Raw genomic sequence first — 17,797 nt, forward strand, 5'->3', positions numbered from 1 at the left:
CTGGTTTCCAGTGAGGCACTTACAATGGAAGTGAATGGGGCCAATCTGTAAACGTTAAAATTTTCATTATTTCAAAAATATAGCTACAAGACGTGAACAATATGTGTTAACATAATTTTAGTGTGATAAAATCGCTTACTAACCTTTTCTGTGTAAAGTTATAGCCAATTTTACAACTTCGTTGCCATGACGTTGTAATGTAAACAAACCCTATATCAACTTTAAATATAACAATTTAAACAACTTTACAGCTCAAATAATACATGAGTTTTAACAGAAGAATTAAAGTGTGTTTTTATAAAATTATAAGCTTCACATTTCCTCCTTTAAATCCTTCAAAAATTGGCCCAATTCACTTCCATTGTAAGTGCCTCACTGTAACCTCAATTTTTTTTTTTTTTTTAAGAAACAAATCAAAATACTTTTGAGGTAATCAACATTATGCCACAAATGCTGTCAACTGAGCTTTTGCATTGAACCTGGAATATTCCTTTAAGATTCATTTGTTACAGATAGTTACGTTTTTACTCATATGGTACAGTTCTTGATTGTTCTAGATCAAGATGCTTGCTGGATATGGAACAACTCTTCAACCTAGCAATAGAATATACTCATATGTGGGTGGAGTCTGATTTAGAAGTGAATTCTGTGCATACATATGTGTGCATGTATAATCTATCAAGTAGTGTAAGAACTGCAGTTTATACTCATTTTAATGTGATATTAATGCACGTAAACATCTATAAAGTCCATGTAACAGATTGAGAAGGCACTTCAGTGCTGGTTGCCTCACTACAAAGGAAATTTGCATACTTCTGGACCTGACTACCAGGAAGAACCCAATCTGTGAGATCATCCAAGCAATAATCTCTGAGTTTCAATTATTAGAGTTTAGACATACTGTATAGACAAGTTGCTCTGTTCCCAGTGGCAGTTTTACCTGTGTTTTCAAAGTATGGACAATGGCTTCCACTGTGTTGCTAAAACACCCATCACTAGCTTCTGATGAACCCAGTGATAGACATGTTACTTCATGCCAAAGGTGGCTGCATTGCTCCATCAAAATCTGTTGCACAATCTTTGAATCATATTTTGCGACTTCTATACTGATTAAATAGAAAAAAATTACACTTTTTCAGAATACAATGTGCTACTATTTACACTATATGTTGTGACATTAGAGTTGCTATAAACCAAGACCACCCTAACCTCCCCCTGCAGGCCTTGTAGTGTTGGGACACCTGCTGCTGCTGCTGCTGAGAAAGAACAGCAGCATGTTTATACAGTGTGTCTGAAGGACGTGACGGGATTGAACACAAGGCAGGCACATCCTGCTGCTGTCTCACTGTATAGTTTGTGTAATTGCTTGTGTAATTGCTCTTCTTTGCCTCTAGCATTTGCCTAATACATCACTAAAAGCACAGTTAAAAGTTATACATTACATTCTTTCTTAGTAATGGGACATATTAAAGGAATAGTTCACCCAAAAATAAATAAATTATATAATAATTTACTTATGTAGTCTCAAACTAGTATGACTTTCTTCTGTGAAACACAAACTAAGATATTTAGATATGTCTGTTTGTCCATACAATGCAAGTGAATGGTGACCACATTTTCAAGCTCTAAAAAGAACGTAAACGCAGCATAAAGGCAATCCATAAAACTCCAGTAGTTTAATCCATGTCTTCTGAAGTGATCCAATTATTGTTGGGAGAGAACATGCCAAAATATAACTCCTTTTCCACTGTACATCTTGGCATTGCAGAATCTAGGCACAATCATAATTTCAAGCTCGATTACACTTCCTGACCCATGCACAGGAAGTGTAATCGAGCATGAAATCATGATCGCCAAGGAGACCGCTGATGTCAAGTGAAAAAAAGAGTAATATTTAGGTCTGTTCTCACCCAAAACCAATTGGTTTGCTTTAGAAGACATGGATTAACTGGAGTTTTATGGATTACCTTTATGTACCTTTTGTAGCTTGAAAATTTGGTTACCATTCACTTGCATTGTATAGACAGACAGCATATCTCCATTAAAATATCTCTGTTTGTTTTCCGTGGAAGAAAGAAAGCCATACAAGTTTAAGACAACATGTGAATAAATGATGAGTGAATTATCAATTTTGGGTGAACTATTCCTTGAAGTCAAGATATATAGTGAAATCCAAATAGATTGCTTCAGAAGACATGGATTAAACCACTGGAGTTTTATGGATTACCTTTATGCTGCTTTTAAATCCTTTTTGGAGCTTGAAAATTTGGTCACCATTCACTTACATTGTTTGGACAAACAGACAGCATATCTCCATTAAAATATCTCTGTTTGTGTTCAGCGGACGAAAGAAAGTCATACGAGTTTAAGACAACATAAGGGTGAGTAAATGATGAGAGAATTATAATTTTTGGGTGAAATTTTCCTTTAAATAACAAAATATAAGTAACTGTATTCCACTACAGTTACAATTTAAATAATTGGTAATTAGAATACAGTTACATTTAAAAAGTATTTTGATTACTGGAGAGATTATTTTGCATTTTATTGTCATTTGTTTCATTTAATATTTAGTCCTTTCAGATGAAAAACATTTATCTATATAAATGATGCGATTCAAAGTGCATTTGAACAGCAGTGAAACACATTCATACGAGCAGACAGAGAAGTAAGTTTGAAGTAAGTTTGGAGCAGAAGAAATAGAAATAAATCTTGTGTAAATTGTCAGCTTTATGCTAAGCTAAAATGCTATTTCTAGCCATTTTACATGCACATGTTACCAGGCACGATCATATCTTTATCAAGAAAATTCACGTTGGATCACAATTTCTTTTTTTCTAGTAAGACCTTTGATATTAGGGCAAAAATCATATTCTTGATAATTTTTTTATTGTTTTCCTGTAAAAAAAAAAAAAAAAATCTAAAAATCCTTAAAACAAGATCAGTTAGATTTATCTTGTTTTAGAAACAACACTACATAAGATATTTAGGTTTTTCAGAGAATGTATTTTTAACATGTATTTTGTCTTACTGTACTGGCAGAGTTTTTATACTCAAAACAAGTGAAAAAAAATAAACAAAAAAATCTACCAGTGCTGAAGAAGTAATCCAAAGTATTTAGAATACGTTACAAATTACATTTTACAGCATGTATTCTGTAATCTGTAGTGGAATACATTTCAAAAGTAACCCTCCCAACCCTGGGTATAAACATGTTATATGTTGAACAACACTGAAGAAGACTGTTTAAAAGTGCTTTTATAAGAAAATAAGTACACTCACACAGCTGTAACAGCACTGGCCTCTTCTTACTAGTCCAACCCTAGTCCAAATAAAAAAGCAGTTTCTTGTCCCTTTAGTTTTAGGACTTATTTCTTCTGAGAACAGATGATTTTGAATATATGCAGGAATATATATATATATAGTGCAAAGTAAACTATAAATTAAAAAAAAAAAAAATTGAATCTTCAAATTATTTCATTTTTGTTTTGTTTTTTAAATTATTTTTTCATATTTTATATAGTTAACCCTGACTAATAAGACACTGGCGTGCTGTGAACAATCTGTCAGATACAGATAAGAATACCCACTCCAACTAGTACATATATTTTACCTTCTTTACATCGGAGAGACAGAGGTATGTATAAAACTCACTTTCTGGATAAGGTCAGTGACAAAAAAGGCAAATACAATCAATGTTGGCAATTTCCCTGAGCATAAAAAAAAAAAAAAAGCAGTCAGTGCTTTACTGGGTTGTGGAGTTGTACAAATGTCATGTGAGGCTGTGTTTTCAGCACTATCCATGCTTACGGAGTGACTCTATGCAATGGACAGTGGCACCGAGAGCCCAACTAGTCTCCATGTCATTTATTTTTCTTGCAAGCTGAAATGAAGAAAGAATGACACGGTTAAGCAAAATGGAAAAAAAAAACCCACTAGCATTTGTTATTTTTAAAGTTTTTAAGATAAACCACATATGGTGTAGTAGCTAAACCCAAACACCCTATACAGTACCTGTTGCAATCCATGTCCAAAAGTCACCACGAAGTAACTATTTCACAGTTCCATTAGGTCAGGAGCCATAAAACAACATAGCTCACCTTCAGATCTTAATCAAGAGGGAAGCCAAGCTCTTCAAGAAGAACCGAGATGTAGGTCAGATCCAACACAGGAACGGGTTCTCCTTTATCTCTCCGAATGACAAGTTATTGCACACTGCAGGACACAGAAGAGAATGACACTCTAGAAAATGTTTTTAATTTTACATCTGAAATAATACCTGATCAACTTCAACAACAATTTTGTAGTTTATACTTTTATTTCAAGGTGAATTGTGCTTTTAGTGAGTAAACGTAATGACGACACTATAACGTTTTATTTTTCTGCTAAAGATGGACATTTGGAATTTGTTACTCAAGAGACTTTTGCATACATACTGTATTATTACACTATCAAGCTCGCTTACAAAAAGACTCACCTGTTTTAGCACCTTCAATGTAATCACTTACTCTGACGGACCCCCCTGTGCTTTCATCTAAGTGTATGTGTGAGAGAAAGAAAGGGTGAAAGTGAGAAGATATGTCAAATTATTTTGACATTATTAAAAGGATAAAACATTGTATTCAAGCAAAAAACAGCAATTAGACCAAAGCTCATACCAATGAGGCCCAGATCCACAGCCCTGTTATAGTAATAGGAGAACGCATAGAAGTCAGTGTCTTTCACGTCCTCTGATTTTCTCACCCGTTTGTAAATAATATTTTCCACTTTTATTAAGCATGACTCATTGATGGGCTCTCCTGGAACAGAGCACACACACAAGTCGTTAAATATAATACAAAGAATTTCACTGTTCATATAACAGGGCTACGTATTAAAGCTGAAGTTTATAATTTCTGCGCAGCTGAAATGTTCAAACAGCCTTCCAAATACGCCCCCTGTCTACTGTTGATTGAACAAACAGATTGCCCAGTCCCAAACTCACGTCATGGGTTGAGTCAGTGTTACTGTGTTGGGCTGGAATGGTTGCTCAAAACAAACAGGAATTTGTACAGTGCCACAGAGACACAGTGTTTACAGTTTGAGAAAATGAACCTACAAATGGCTTACTTATAGCATATTTTTTTTTACTATAAAGTCTCCTCCCTGCCCAATAGGTTGAGATATGCACAAAGAATGCGCATGGCCAAAAACAAAAGAATGGGAAACGAAAGTGGAGATTTATAGTAATAAAGGACTTAAATATTGATCTGTTTCTCACCCACACCTATCATCACTTCTGAAGATATGATTTAACCACTGGATTACTTTTATGCTGCCTTTATGTGCTTTTTGGACCTTCAACGTTCTGGTCACCATTCACTTGCATTGTATGGACCTACAGAGCTGAGATATTTTTATAAAAAAAAAATCTTCGTTTGTGTTAATCAGAAGAAAGAAAGTCATACACATCTGGAATGGCATGAGGGTGAGTAAATGATGAGAGAATTTTCATTTTTGTTTGAACTATCCCTTTAAGGCAAGTATCACTATTAACACTAACCCCAAGTATTAAACTTTGGCGTGTAACCCGTCCCGCGCTGTTTCTGGACATGAATGATACCTCAAATCTTGCGACTGTCAATTAAATTTATGACGTGAAATAAAAAGTTTAAGGGATCATTCACCAAAAAATTACAATTGTCACCATTTACTCACCCTCATGTTGTTCCAAACCCATATGACTGCCTGTCGTCCATGGAACACAAAAGGAGCTGTTAGGCAAAATGACAGCATCAGTCACCATTCACTTTCATTGTATGGAAAAAAAAGATGCAATGAAAGTGAATGTTGACGCAGACTAACATTTCCTTTTGTGTTCCACTGGAGAAAAAAATGGTCTACATGTTTGTAGGAAATTATAGCATCATCTTCATTTTTGGAAGAACTATTCCATTATATTAAAGTACAAAAATCTTACAAAACATAAAGAGATACAGTGTATTTCATACCTGCTTTCTGCCCCTTAACAGTGTAGAGTACCTCAGCATGCTTCCACTGTCCAGAATAGTCTGGGGCTAGACATGGACTAACCAGCTCTTGGGTTCCCTCTACTGAAAAAACACAACAGCAACCACGTGGTTATTTACAGGCATACCACTTTATTTTACTGCCACCATGTGGAATACCATTAACATGACTGATGTTGACCAAACGTGAGCTGTGCAGTGCCACCTGGTGGCCAAACATAAAAGCATGTTTATGCACACATATGCGTGTCCATGCTCTTAAAAACCTTAAAACCCACACAGAGAAAAGCGGGATACTCTTATCAGAAAAACTATAAACAAAAAAATCTGATTACATTTCTATCATACTAAAATGTAAATCTCAGCAGTCAACTGCATGCAGAGGCTCTTCCGCCAATGGCAGTATCTCTCTCTGGACTCAGGCCTCAGCTAAATCAGTGCAACAGCTGGCCACCAAGGAATTAATCTTCAGTGCGTTATTAAGAGATTAGATAATGGCTTATTTATCGAGCGAATGAGATCTTTAAAAGCCAAAGATGAAGAGAGATTGTAGACCACATACAAGGCTGTCCTTCAATCCCTCCCAACACTGCAAGTCTGGCTGACATCAAGCCCAGGCCAAGGTAACTACAGAGAGAAAAAGAAAATAAGAGTCATTTAAAAGGATGACCAAAGATACAGATATTTACAAATACATTTAATAGAGATTATATGAAAGAAAATACACATGGAGCATAGAAAGGGAACATAGTTGTTAGTACAATGCAATACAGTTATTATTTCTAAATTGGTGGTAAGTAACTTAATATTGTACAACAGTAATTTTACTATGGGTGAGTGTATAAAACCACCCTTACATGTGGTAAAATCACTGTAATGTGGGATCTCCCTTATTATCCACAACACACAAAAAAAAAAATGACAGTTTAAAGAGAATTTCATATAAATTCACTATGATTTTACATTACCTGTACCATGGTTAATTTTCAGGGACTGTAGCTGAAGTAGCAATAATCAAGCAAACCATTTTTCTCTTCCACACAGCATAAGTGTAACGATGCTGGCAACAGGCAGACGAAGAGACGATGATGTGTGATGAACCCAAGTGCAGTTTTATTTCCAAATGTGAAATCCAAAAACCCTAACTATAAACGTGAACAAATACACTTGACTTGACTTTTGACTTGACTTTTGACTTGACTTTTGACTTGACTTGCACAAACAAACAATACCTGACAATAGACAATGGCAAACATGAGACTTAAATACATGGACAAGGGTAACAAGACAAATAAGTCAACCAATGACAAGACAGAACTGATAACAAAGTAACAAGACAATAAACCAATGAAAGTAAGACACATGAACATGGAGGGAAACATGAAATCACATGACCAGGGAACCACATGACATGAAACAGGAACTAAACTTCAGAATAAAAGACATGAAAAACATAAACACACACAAATCTGACAATAAGTGACTTGTGTGCAGAATTTCAACTAACTTCTCTTTTAAATGTAAATCATTGCAAAGTACTTTACTTGGATGGTCCGTGCAAGAGGGTTTGTTGTGTCAAATCTCCTGCCACGAATAACTAGTAATTCTAATAATCTGGAGATGAGTCCCACGACGGGATTCTAATTGGAGTCTTGCGTGATTACGCTCTAATCAGGAGAATGCGGCAAGGCTATTACCCACTACCACATAAACATTTGTGCGGATTTGAGGACTGAAGCAGACCACATTAATCACTGAACACATAGCACCATATCCTAGAAAGTCTTGAACACTACTGACCAAGCATAGAAACAAGAGGGGGGGTAGTGTCGAATCTCGGGCAGATGTTTTGGCTGTAGTGTTAAAGGGTTGCAGGGCACTACTTGGCCTCTGAGGAAGTTTATTATTATTTTTAATATCAAAGTTCCAACACTTTTGAACAAAATCATTTCCATGATATTTCCACAACGTTCATGATTTGTCATTCAGATTGCTTTTAATAAATTAATTTACTGAGAAATGATTCATGAAAAGAACTCAATGGAAAGCAAATTCTAGCCAATTAAATATATTAGAGCAGAGCGTAACTTAAATAAAAATTTATATTCACGTATATAACCTGAAAACTTTATATTCACTATAGAAATTTGCATGACTTTTTGTGATTTAACTCATTTCAATGACTTTTCCAGGCCTGAAAATCCCCATTTTAAAATTCCCTGATATTTCCTGGTTTTTCATGACCATGGATACCCAATGTACAGTCAGGGTTGGGAGGGTTACTTTTGAAATGTATTCCACTACAGATTACAGAATACATGCTGTAAAATGTAATTTGTAACGTATTCCGTTAGATTACTCAAGGTCAGTAACGTATTCTAAATACTTTGGATTACTTCTTCAGCACTGGTAAAAAAAAATTTCACTTGTTTTGAGTATAAAAACTCTGCCAGTACAATAAGACAAAATACACATGTTAAAAAAACATTCTCTGAAAAACCTAAATATCTTATGCAGTGTTGTTTCTAAAACAAGATCAATTAAATTGATCTCGTTTTAAGGATTTTTTAGATATTTTTACAGGAAAACAATACAAAAATTATCATCAAGAATATGATTTTTGCCCTAATATCAAAGGTCTTCCTAGAAAAAAATAAGTTATGATCCAACGTGAATTTTTTTGATAAAAAAATATGATCGTGCCTGGTAACATGTGCATGTAAAATGGCTAGAAATAGCATTTTAGCTTAGCATAAAGCTGACAATTTACACAATGTTTATTTCTATTTCTTCTGCTCCATTTTTACTTCAGACTTCCTTCTCTGACTGCTCGTATGAATGTAACACATCATAAGAAAGTGTTTCACCGCTGTTCAAATGCACTTTGGATCACATCATTTATATTTATACATTTTTCCATCTGAAAGGACTAAATATTAAATGAAACAAATGACAATAAAATGCAAAGTAATCTCTTCAGTAATCAAAATACTTTTTGAATGTAACTGTATTCTAATTACTAATGATTTAAATTGTAACTGTAGTGGAATACAGTTACTTATATTTTGTATTTTAAATACGTATTCCTGTTACATGTATTCCGTTACTCCCCAACCCTGTGTACAGTACTGTGCAAAAGTCTTAAGAACATACGATGTTTCACAAAAACATTTGTCTTAAGATGGTTATTTATATCTTCAGCTTTAGTGTGTCAATAGGAAATATAAATGTTAGACTCCCAAACATTATTTTTGCAAATAGAAAAGATTAGAATAGAAGAACAGGGAGCCCTGCAACAGATGTCATGGCCCCCACAAAGCCCCCCACTGAACATCGAGTAAGTCTGGGATTACATAAAGAGACAGAAGTAATTGAGACAGCCTAAATAGATAGAAGAACTGTGGTGAATTCTCCAAGAAGCTTGATACATCCTGTCTGCCAACAACCAAGAAAAACTGTGTCCAGGAGTACCTAGGAGAATTGGTGCTGTTTTAAAGGTAAAATATTGATTTAGCTTTTTTTATGTTTACTGGACTTTGTATGACATTAAGTGATAAATGAAAACTATTTATGGCATTATTTTTGAAGACATCCTCACTATGCAACAAAGTGCCTAAAACCTTTTCACAGTACTGTGTATCCATTAAAAACTACCAAAAAATAATTACTATTCCATTAAACTGTATTTATAGAATAGAGTTCCCAACCTTTTTGATCAATCAATTTCCATGACTTTTAATATGTGTTTAATGGATAAGAATTTCAGACCGATTTGCTAATGGATCATTAAGAACAATAAAAACTTCCCTGAGTTTTCCAGGCCTGGGAAACAAAATTTTAAAATTCCCTTCCTATTTTATAGGTTTTCCATTACCATGGGAACCCTGATTGAAATATCTCTTCTAGACAGTAAAAAATAATATTTTAATCACCACATTCTGTTCTGTACATTCGAACGCCAACCAATGCCCCGCTCACTTTACCTGTGTGAGTAGAGGCCGTGGCTGATGTTGAACATCTGAAAGGATGTCACATAATCAATAGGTGAAGTCTGGATGGTTTTCTGTGCAGAAACAAAACACAAATATTCATGCGTTAAAGGTGTTTGTTCTTTTGTAACTAATAAAAATGTTATTACAATTATAAACTAGTTTGTCACTGCCTAAGGCAATTTTTTGTTCAGATAATTTCTTTAATATAATATTGTCAGTAACTACAAATAAATTGGAATCTGTATAGCAGCTCTTCTCTGAGCTTGTGTTTGGACCTAAAGCTCTTTGAGGAACTATGTAATGACATGATAAAATGGTCTTCAGTCCCATCTGTACAGAGCCTGACCTAGTTCAAGAGCAAGAATCTCTCTAACTCTCTATGCTCAATGTACAACAACCTTTATTTACCAGGCCTATCGGATCAGCGGAACATTTGCGGATTAATGCATAAGATGAGAGGTCATCATGGGAGTTTGTTAAGAGAGATATAGCTTCAGATGGGGGGGGGTGCTATATATGTGTGCATCTGTGTATTTGTCTCACTTCATCCTGTAGAGCAAAGGTGTCTGAGTCGTTCCCCCTCCTAAATCCAACAAGCCTACTGTAGGAGTCTCAGAACCATGAAGACCACCTGAAAGAAATTTATTAATAAATAAATTAACAAACGTAAAAAAAGAAAAAAAAAGAACAAAAGAAAGAAAAAGAACAAAGGAAAGAAAGAATGAATTAATTAACGAACAAAAGAAAGAACAAAAGAAAAAAAATGAATGGAAAAAAATGAACAAAAGAAAAAACAAGGAAAACGACAGAACAAAAAAGAAAAAAGTAAAAATGAAAGCTAAAAGAATGAACGAAAAAAGAACGACTGAACAAATGCACAAACAAACGAATGGAAGAAAACATACGAACGAACAAATGAACAAGAAAGAATGAATGAACGCAAGAACACAAACAAACTAAAAACTAAAAACTAACAAGCAAAAGAAAGAAAGAAAGGAATGTTTTGTTGTACATTTAGCATGGGCTAGCAAAAATGTGTATGGGTAACTGCTAGATGCTCAAATCCAATAACAGATAATCATAAAATTTATGTCCAAATTAATCTGTTGATGTTCCACAGTTAAGCCTTGTCGTCATGGGGACAGGAGCTACAGCTCTGAGGAGGTCAAGAGGTCAGTGCTGGATTACCTGTCTTCACCTACCCCAACATTTAACATCACATCAAAATTTGATGATCTCAGCCTCATTTTCATATCTTAACTCCTATCAGGGCCTTTTAGAGCTCCATTATGGTACTTTAAGGCTTCCTGTAAAGTTCCAAATGTACTCTCCGATTAAACATTAACCATTATATTGGCCAATGTTTTGTCATTTTAAAGCAACACAAAGTGATCTGTGCAGAGGGCGTAATAATTCATTTCAAGTCCCAAGAGAACCTTTGCTGCAATCACTATGATGTTGGCTTCCATAGGCTTTTTATTTATTGCTTATAACATCAGGCGGACCACTATCAAAATGTACTCACCTATTAAAAAGTTGATGGTAATCCAAGCTGAAATGCCTGTGTGAAGAAAAAAAAAATACATTAATTGTCACAGTCTTTAGTCAAAAAATAATTTAGCATAAATGGGTGGTTGTATGCATTAAGAGAGATAAGCATTAACATACTGTATGTTCTGCCACTCTGAGGCATGCTCTGGCCTGTTCACAAAACCTTGACCCCACAAGTGCATCATTGGATCTTTGTTAAAACTCTTATATATTGTTTGTTTTGAATTTAGTTTGCTTCTTAACAAAGTTAAGGGCTTTAGCTGTCAGAAATAACCAAACTCATTCAGTCTCTCCATCTTCTCCCTGTCCCCTCACATATAGCTACCACTTAGGCACAGAATTAACAATAAGTCTGTATGATTTGCTGTGATGGACTAATCTGGTTGGGTAAGTTTGTGTATCCAGGAGAGTTTATTGACTCTCACTGATAAAGAGACAGAGATGATCCGGTTACAGGACCATGCGGAGTTTTAGCATTTATTTATACAAGTCTCACAAACTTACATACATTCAGTGAAGACAATCTGTGTATCAACAAAACAGCAGTATTAACCTATAATATGACATCTTACAATGGGCTTTTCCTAAGCACAAAGTTACCCATGTTTGTTTGTGCATCTTTAAAAGGAATTTTCTGCCTGGCAAATCAATGGCCGCTAATCTGTTTGCAGAGATTAGAGTGCGCACGGGATATTATCCTCTGGGCACATTATTACTTGTATGAACTATTTTAAAGGATTGGATTAAAGTTCCATATATGCATTATGTACCGTTAATATACATATACACATTTCAAGCTATTACACAAGAAAATTGCAATTTACAACTTATATCTTTCTGTCAGAGGCTCAAACATCTGACCGCAGTAACCAGAAGCTTTAGAAGAGCTGAAGATCCATTTGAGAAGAATCTAACATCTGCTGGTTTCACATTCCTGAAGGAAAGAGACATCTGCATGGATTGTTCACGCACGATCAAATACTTTAACATTACTTTTGTTTCCAACATAGGGAATAAAACACCTCTGTGTTATTCAGTATAACAGAGAGACTCTTACTACAGGTGGTTGTATCCATAAGAAGGTCACTGTTAGATCATGGGATCTTAGCTACTACAGATGTAATACAGCCTCTGGTAAACTGTGCCATATGTGTACCAGCTGAGTGAAGCGCTTTTTGATCAAGGTATTTTTTAATATATATATATATATATATATATATATATATATATATATATATATATATATATATAATTTTTCAGTCTTATGAATCTACTGGCTGAACATGTTTTCTTTTCTTACCTAGATGTCTTTGGCAAGATCATAGTCTTCCTTCGGATGACAGTCGAGTCCTCTGAATCGATGAATGTTCATGATCAGAGTTGGATACGACATTCCATTTGAAAGACTGTTAAAACTCTTCCTGCCTTGTTTTAATGGTGTCATTAACGTCCGGTTTGGAGATGACGTGACCAAATTAATAACAGTAATTATAGTTAATAATAGTTAATAATAATTGCTACATTACATTTTTCAGTTTGAATTGCCCATAAACATGTTATCACACAAACAACACATGGGTTATTTACAGAAAAAAATATATTATATTATTAATATATAATAATCATTATGAATATTTATTTAATAATGTATTAATTATTATTAATTAATAATACCAATTAATATATTTATAATCACTGTTTGAAATGCCACTTGTAGAAAATCATATTTCATGTATTTTAGGCTTCAAAATATTGAGCATGTCAACATGAATTTTTATATAGTTATCTGAAAACAATGTGTGGTGCTGAATGGTAAAATTATAAAAGTATAGGCTAATATTATTTTTAATGACTGCATAATTATTTTGACAGTATTTAATGTAGTTTAGAGATGTCGAGTTGAGAAAAAATACTTAGTGAATAAATAGTCATAATTATTTAAAATGAATGATTTAATTATTTATTTTTTGTCACAAAACTTAAGTTAGACTAATGAGATTTCTCTGTTGTGGTACTGTGTTTAAATACTTTTGACTGCAATTTAGTAAATTCCTTTTCCTGTGATTCCAGTTCAAATTCATATTCAACATCCTGTGGAGTGTGACCAATTCATTTTAAATTCCAACTTATGAATGGAAAGGGGGACATTTCAAAAATTCTGAAATGTATTAGTTATACAACCCTGTTAGACTAGTTAGATAAATGAATTATGTCATAGACAATAAATCTGCTAAAATGTTCTATTACCTTGCTGCTTTCTCGATATTTAAAAAAAACATGCTGATGACTGTAATAAAACTTTTCTATTTTATGATTCCTGTTTGAGCTGATTCGTTGTAGTAGCAAAAATTATTCCCTGGGGAAATTACTGCATGGAATTTACAGTAAATAAATTAGACCAATAGAAAATCCCAAAGGAAGTAATTGATGGATCTGCATTGCAGCAGCTAAAATACAATTTTCCATTCCTGAATGGTGACTTTGCATACACTTCAATTTGAATGCTTTGTTTCATTAAATTAAACAGATTCCATCTACGTGACAATGAGTTAATGAGTTAATACATCTAACCTACACCTAAATAAAAATGTAGAAAAATACCCAAGATGATAGGTTCTATCTGTTTTAGAACACCTTTGATTATAGGCATTAACCTACCCACATGTTAACACACTAAAGCATTTAAGACATAGGCCTATAGAAAATCCTGCTGTTGAAGAGCAACAGGTCCTGAACAAGTTACATTTCTTTAAAGTTTTTTTTACCACTCTGAAGCCCATTATCACTATTTAATTTATCCCCCACTGAGACCCTGAGAGCCAATAACACTTTCATTGTGCTGTTTTCAATATGGCACCAGCTGGTCTGTCCCTGCTGCTCCCCACCGTAGCCCGGAGTTTTGTTAAAGTTTACCAGGCTGTGGCAGCTACATGACCTGTACCGCATCTCCATTCATTACTTTAATTAACCATCATTAGGCCTGCTATATGGGCCAATCTGTGGTTCTCTCCTACACTTTCTCATGCAACATGCGACTTCCCCATCTGAGCATGAATTTAAGCCAATGAGTGACCCATAATGAAGGGTCCCTACGGTATGAGGGGAATGGAGATGGTTTTGATGATATTAATTTGACGCTTTCCATTGAGTGTGTCTGTGAGCACAGTGCAAGTCTGAAAGAACCATATGCTCTCGTTTTATGTGTGTGTGTGTGTGTGTGTGTGTGTGCGTGCGTGGGTGCGTGTGTGTGTGTAAGCGTATCTATCTAGGACACAAGGTCCAGCAGGGGGTGAGGGGCAACGGACCGCCCAGTGTAAGACCGTTCTCACTTATCAAAAATCAATGTGGGCGGACTGCTTTGGGGGGAAAAGGCGTGATGGCCATCCCTACAAACTGTTGCACTCTGACCAGACACTGCTGCCCCCAAAGAGGAGATGCATACATACATGAATTCCCCTATTATATCTTAAGCAGTCATTACAGACGTATGTCAACAGTTGCTGCAGAAAGCACTACACCCCCTCCTCCAACCCAACTGATGCAAGGGTCTTTAACAGTTTGCAGTGGAGTATCCGTTACAAAAAACTAGTAGTACTGGAGTGCAATAGCAGTATATTGCTATCGCAGCAATAGCAATATACAGTAAATAAACAGTTAGTGTATTAATGATTAAACATTGTTGTTTGTTTTCATACAGCTACTGGTGGTAATTTTCTTCATTAGCTGAAGAGATATTATGCATGTTTTCAACCAAAAACATGGTCTTTTTCCTTAATTCAATAACTCGAGTGTTTGCACAAGCATGTTTTCTCTGTAAATAGCAGTAAGATACGGCAACCCCACTCTATATACAGCTCTCAAAATACCTCTATACAGCATATATATTATTTGTATTATGTGTGTGTGTGTGTGTGTGTGTGTGTGTGTTTGTGGGCGGGTTTGGGTGGTGTTTTTAGGTTACAAACTGGTAATTATGGGGACATTTCTAGTGTCCCCATAATTCAAATTGCTTAAAAAAACACACTAAATGATGTTTTATTAAAAATGTAAAAATGCAGAAATCATTTTTGTGAGGGTTAGGTTTAGGGGTAGGGTTAGAGGATAGAATCTATAGTTCGTACAATATAAAAATCATTATGTCTATGGAGAGTCCTCATAACGATAGCCGCACCAACATGTGTGTGTGTGTGTGTGTGTGTGTGTGTGTGTATTTTAACATGTAAGCCCAGTAGCATTTTAGCAGTCATGCTTAATGGTCCATTAATCTCTTGCCCACATTTGTAACAATAATGATTAGACCATTAGAGGAGGATGGAAGTTTTGCTGTGGTCTGCATGAGCATTCAAAACAAATTCATAGCAATTACAGTAGAGCATCACATTATTAAGAGACACTCTTTATAGTAAAACCACTAATCCAGTTCACTTAAGCTAAGCAGAATGGATGGACATAAACTGACCATCACTGATCTACTCGCATACTCCCTGCTTTGTTAATGCTGAGGAGATCCCTTTTTTTTTTTTTTTTTTTTTTTCAAAATGAAAGTTCTTGAAAGTGACTTATTAGCTTTAGTTTTTTTAAATGAATAAGTTGGACCAGATACTGAAGTAAAAGTAGGCAACAAGTGCCCAGCATCATGGAAAGTCCTTCAATAATGTTCAGAAAGCATCCTAGGTGGATACATCATGAAGTTGATGAATGAACAATGCAGAGTTATAATCCAAGCAAAGATTGGCTATTTTAAAGAATCTAAAAATAACATTGTTTTTATTTGTTTAACATTTATTATCCGGTCACTATATCATTCCCATTGGTGGCATTTTATAGTTTTGATGGCTTTACTATTATTCTAAAATGTAAAAAAAAAAAAGAAAAAAAAGAAAAAAGTATAATAATTAAGAATGAGTATGTCTGTACAAACATGTTTAATTTAGTTCCTTAAAATATTTTGGTAAGGCAGGCAGTTTCTAGTTTGTCTTCCAGATTCATGACTGATTTACCTAAATCACTATTTTGATACGTTGCTGAGTTGTCATAATTAAAATCTACAAGTCTTTATATACGCATGAAGCATATTTAAACTATAGCATTATATTCCATTTAGGTAGAGGACAACTTCTCTCATTTTTTTTTCTCTTAATTGAATATATTTTTAAATTGAATGGAATCGTACTTAATCTGGACACGTAAATCACTTTTCCAGAAATGTACAACGCTTTCTATTTAGACTGGTGCTTGGTCAGCATAGACTGAATTTTCTTTTTCACGGCTTGAATGCACACATACAAATAAGAAATCATCTAAGATCTTCCTAGAATGAAACAATACTCTAATCCTGCTTCATTTGTTTAATCTGAGTGAGCTCACTGCCCTTGGTGTTGTGGAGTGTGTGTGTGTTTGTGGGGTGCAAAATAACTTTAGATCTGCTGTAGTGGAATTAGTTACTGTTCCTTATTTGTAGTGTTTTTTTCAAGCAACATGCAGGAAATTCCCTGAAAATCCCATTGAACACACATTTTAATTTCATTTCTGTGGTTTAATCGTGTAGAAGGCAGTGTAAATAATCCAATGGGATTATGTTTTTTTCCTCAAATACTTTCATTTGAGGCTCTTAAGAAAACCGACTGAATCATTGTTGCTCTGTACTGTAACAGAATGAGCAGAGATGAATGACGCACAAGCAATTACAACCAAACCGTAACACCACGTATTTGAACATGAGAAACAGGCATTCTTGTTTTGTCCTGCCCACCTGCATCTTCTCCGCAACACATTTAATCATGCTGTGTAGGCTGCTTTAACATACATGTCCTGCACGCACTACATATATCTAATAGATGGAGTATAACTCACTTGGTGAAATTAGACATTTCTCGCTGTCCAGATGTCCACCTTGGTCTTCTAATCCACAGAGAACTGCAGATTTAAGAGATGAAATAGGAGTCATCGATTAACAATTATTCTACAACATAATATACTTATTGTGAATAATATCCTTCTCTAAAATCTTTCCATTAATCCTCCTTACACCAGCACGTGTAATACATGTATGTAAAAGTGTGTACATGAAGAGAATGGGGGAAGTCACATGGTATAGTCTGTCTGTTCCATGTCTTCCAGCATTTTCTGGTATATAAAGTACAGGGCAATATTTAAAAATGCATTTAAACAGATGCAAAGGGGTTTTAATGCTGTTGTAACCAGAACTGTGAATAAATTCCAAAAGTTTAGGTCATTAGTGACATA

General features: G+C 34.8%; 1 pseudogene; it reads right to left on the reverse strand.

Moving 5' to 3' along the window:
• Positions 1–2,840: 2,840 nt before the first annotated feature.
• LOC127454973 (ectonucleoside triphosphate diphosphohydrolase 6-like) lies at positions 2,841–12,155 on the reverse strand (annotated as a pseudogene).
• Between the last annotated feature and the right edge of the window lie 5,642 nt (positions 12,156–17,797).

Source organism: Myxocyprinus asiaticus, chromosome 17, assembly GCF_019703515.2.
Source record: "Myxocyprinus asiaticus isolate MX2 ecotype Aquarium Trade chromosome 17, UBuf_Myxa_2, whole genome shotgun sequence".
NCBI lineage: Eukaryota > Metazoa > Chordata > Actinopteri > Cypriniformes > Catostomidae > Myxocyprinus > Myxocyprinus asiaticus.